Below are 4899 nucleotides of genomic sequence, written 5' to 3' on the forward strand. Positions count from 1 at the left end.
AGCTTGCCTTCCCTATTTTCTTCTTAGTTCTTTCTATGGTGTTCCATGATTTGCTCCTATAGAGTGGGCAAATCCCATTCCTATCGTTGCGTTTGATTGTTTCAAACTTCTTCATAGCTCCTTTGTAAACCCTGATCCTTTCTTTATGGCTGTAACCCGAGAACTGCATGCGGTGGACGAAATGTTGTATATGTCTCTTTAATTCTGTAGGGTCGCACTTGCAGGAGACATTTCGCATTACTCTGACGAGGTCTGCCATCAATATGTTGAATTTGGCATTGTCCGCGACAGAGTCAGAATTTCTTATAATGAATTTTACTCGGTTTATTCAATTCGAGACAATTATTATACGTCTGTCACCTCATCGCTATGACTTTAGGTTCCTAATCTGGTTATAAAATGTGGTGAGAGTAGTACTAAGTTTCATGTGATTATTCAGGCTCATAAAATGTTCATATGGTAAGGTAATACTATTGCGTTAAAAAATCCACAAATCCACAAACATTTCGACGTTATAATAAGAGTTATTGAGTTGAAATTATTATCCTGACAAGTCTATGTATTCTGCGTCTACTTAGAAAAGGATTTTCCAATTTAAGATGGTGTTTGTAACTTAACGATAGCTATCTGACAATGACCAATTGCAGCCAGGAACTATATTTATATACTAAAAATAGATAAAGTTTGGAAGGTCTATTTCGCTTTTTGAAATTTTCTATCTGCAGTTATTTTTGCAAGATGTGATGTGATTCTCGTCTATAGATTATTCGACGCATTACGAAATTCTTAATTATATCTGTAAGCTTTTCGAACCAACTACACGGCATTGAGATTATCTCCTTTGTCACCAAATGTGTAGCATTATATGAACCACGTGACCTGTAATAACGAAGGGTTAGCTTGTAGTAGTTTGAAGGCGAAATAGCATTATGTGAACTTCGAGGGTATAATCAGGAGAAACATTTCTAGGCACATTATTTGTAATAAACTCGTTTATCATTATTTTGTTTCTAGGAATAATTGCTCCATTGTTGGGGATTGACAAATTAATGTTGTACGGTTAACATCCCATGACTTGCATAACTTATTGAATCACATCAAACAATGAACTTCAAATTCGATAGCATAGGATCCATACCATATTTCTTGTAGAACATAGATTTGATAAGACCTTTGACAGGAACACTGTTAGATTGTCATTCTACAACACCTAACCTTGCGTAAAACATTGCATCTCAATTAACAAAAAAATAATAATGGTGCTGCAAACGTTGGTAGCAGCTGAAATTCCAATAATTATTATGTTTGTAGGAATAATTGCTGAATTGTTAGGGGTTGTCAAATTAATGCTGTATGGTTAAAATCCCATGACTTGCATATCTTATTCAGGCATATCAGAATCCGAGAAATCGGCCTTATTATACAGGCACTAAATGTCTTGGCTATTCTCTATCTAATTCTATAAATCTTACTCTTATATAGCGAGTGTTTGAGCTTTCATAAAGAACTATTAGGCGTAATATTAGGTCGTCAAGTATGAAATTTGTAGTAAGGTATATGGTAAACCATGACTGCTGCTCATTTGCGCAGTTATTATATTTTGACAATCTTTATCTTTTGTTAGAAAGCTGACACATTTATTCTAATTCATTTTGCACTTCATAAAGTATTTATATCTTTTTTGCTAGTGTTTAGAGATGGACAAGTCGGAAATTCGTACAGTTTTGAAGTATGAGTTCTTTCTTGGAAACACAGCATCACAGACAACTCGGAATATTAATGGAGTATTTCATTCCAATGTTATTACACAACAGACAGTATAAAATTGGTTTGCAAAATTTCGATCTGGTAGCTTTGACCTCACAAATGAGCAACGCGGTCGACCAGAAACAAAGGTGGATAATGAGGAACTGAAAGCCACCGTCGAGTCAGATCCATCTCAAAGTGCCCGTGAGTTATCGTTGCTGTTTGGTGTTAGCAAGCAAACAATATTAACTCACCTAGTTCAAACCGGTAAGGTGTAAAAGTTGGATAAGTGGGTTCCACATGAACTCAATGAAAATCAGAAACAACGTTTGGAAGTCTGCATTATGCTACTTTCTCGTCACAAATATGAATCGTTTTTGAATCGAATTCTAACATGTGAGGAGAAATGGATCCAGTACAACAACCATAAACGTTCAGCACAATGGTTGGACAAAGCCGAGCCACCAAAACACAGTCCAAAAAACGAAATTCATCAAAAGAAGCTGATGGTGTGTATTTGATGGTCTGGCGCAGGAGTGATCCATTATGACTTCATTAAACCTGGTTCATCAATCACGGTCGAAGTATACTGCAGCCAACTGGACCAAATGATGCAAAAACTTACAAAAAACAGCCAAGATTAGTCAACAGATCCACTCCTATTTTATTGCAAGACAACACCAGACCACACATCACAAAAATGACATTGGTGGAACTACAGGAGTTGGAGTTGGAAGTCCTCCATCATACTCACCTGATCTTTCCCCCCACTGACTACCACTTCTTCCACTTTCTCTCACTCTTTCCTCCTGCATCTAGCAGCCCACCTACGAAGGGCTGGCATCGCGTCTAGGTGGGGAGCCTATATACCAATGAAACCGGGAAACCGGCCCTTATGAGTCAGGTATAACTCGAGAATGAACAAAAAACAAACAACAACTACGTAACCACTTTTCATCGCAACACACACAAACTCTATGCACTAATAGCATTTTCTATTCAAAAGACAAGAATAAACATGATCCATTCTGGCTTTGTTTTCTTTTTACTTGTGTATGAATACAAACATCAACTTATTTTCAGTTAAACTGCAATACGTAGATATTTATTATGGGAAAACGTATTTTATATCTTTATTTCCTTGCATAGAAAAACATACAATAAAACTATTTAACCCTTATGTTAAAAAATTAAACTTGTTTTAATTGCACAAGAAATATATAGGTATATAAGTAAAACTCCTAAAATAGATGCAACTGCATTGGATGGTCCATTATACCTACCCATTAGATATTGACTAATTTTGTTATCATTGCTTATTTGAACAGCATCTTGGTCATTTCTTTTCAGCGTGTACTTGATTACGTACTTAATTAACCTCACTCTCACCAAGGCAACGATTGCAACGTTGCATTGGCATTTGAATGCTCTTAAAAAAGTTTGATCATAAGGTACGATCCATTTGTTGTTGATTGTTTTTTCCATTCTTGTGAGATTCAACTCGTCCCATTGCAACTGATCGTTTATATAGCGATAGTCTCTCCATCTGTTTTTCTGCCTTTTGATTAAGATGATAAATATTAATATTTTATTTTAAATAAAATAGTTATTTCCCTTTGTAACAAAAAAACATCAAGTACTCGTGATTAAGAAATATCTCATAATAATATAGGGAACATTTCTATCTTTCATTCTACGGCACTCCGAATGTTGTGTAAATGATTAAGGGGAGAAAAAAGAAAGTAAGAAAAAAGGGCGGACGGCGGTAGGTACGACTACTCTTTGAAGTGTGGCACCCCAAATGACGTTTTCAACTTGAGTTTTTATTTTTTTAAAGATTGAAACACTATTTTATTTGTAATCGTTATCATCTTAATGAAAGGTGAAGAAAACAAGCAGACAAACTTTCGGAAAGGGAGTAAGTCCATAATATCGATCCCAATAATGAAGTGGTACATAATCTATCGACCCCAAAAGAATGAAAAGCCAAGTTGACGAAATGCCGCGAAGTATTTTGTTCGGTACCCAAGCGTGTTTTAATATAATCTATATATATATATAAAGAGGAATAAAAGCATGCATATACAAACATACAAATAAATATATATATATATATATACGTACTTTCACACATGGAAGATATGGAATAAAGAGTACACTTAACAAAAAGCAACAGTTTTCAAATTTGGTTACAAGGCGGACAGTAGGGACTAGTCGATTACATAAATCCCAGGACACAACTAGTACTCATTTTATCAGCCTCTAGAAAGATGGAAGGCAAAGTCAATCACGGCGGAATTTGAACTCAGAACGTAAAGACTGACGAAATGCCGTCTTGAAAAAGCTATTAATATTCGTTTCAAATAAGGCGGTGATCTGGCAGAATCGGTTGGGTACCGAGCAAATTGCTTCGCGGCACTTTGTCAGCTTGGCTTTTCATTCTTTCGGGGTCGATAAATTATGTACCACTTCATTATTGGGGTCGATATAATGAACTTACTCCTTTTCCGAAATTGCCAAAATTTGAAACCAATATTGATGGCTATCTGACAGAATCTGTAGCATACTGGGCAAAATGCTTAGCGGCATTTCGTCGACCCTGAAATAATAAAAGTCAAAGTCGACCTCGGCGGAATTTGAACTTAGAAAGTATAAACAGACAAAATGCCGTTGAGCATTATACTAGGCCTGCTAAGGATTGTGCTTTGTTGCTGCCTTAAGCAGTTATTAGTAGTGGTTTCAAATGTTGGCACAAAGCCAGCAATTTTGGCGGAGTTGGTAATCGATTACATTGATCCCAATACTTGACTGGTACTTATTTTAACGACCACGAAATAATGAAAAGCAAAGTTAACCTCGGTGGAATTTGAACTCAGAATATAAAGACAGACAAAATACCACTAAGCATTTTGCACGACATTCTAACGCTCCTGCCAGCTCTCTGTCTTTGAGTAGCTCGTATTATTGGTTGCTATTTATATTATTACTCTTTTTTACTCTGCTTATAGCGACCTGCTTTTTTGATTGGAGCCATTTTTAATGTGCATACAGCAGCATAGTATTTGGTGTACTATAATATTGAGATGAAACATGTGCGGCCCTTATTTTTGCTGAGACCACACAACCGGCAACGTTTTGCTTTAACGAATTACC

At 36.1% G+C, this 4899-nt stretch overlaps 1 pseudogene; it reads left to right on the forward strand.

Annotated features, from left to right (window-relative positions):
• Positions 1-1697: 1697 nt before the first annotated feature.
• Positions 1698-4899, forward strand: part of LOC128247080 (histone-lysine N-methyltransferase SETMAR-like) — a 4218-nt pseudogene continuing 1016 nt past the window's right edge.

This window comes from Octopus bimaculoides, chromosome 2, assembly GCF_001194135.2.
Source record: "Octopus bimaculoides isolate UCB-OBI-ISO-001 chromosome 2, ASM119413v2, whole genome shotgun sequence".
Taxonomy (NCBI): domain Eukaryota; kingdom Metazoa; phylum Mollusca; class Cephalopoda; order Octopoda; family Octopodidae; genus Octopus; species Octopus bimaculoides.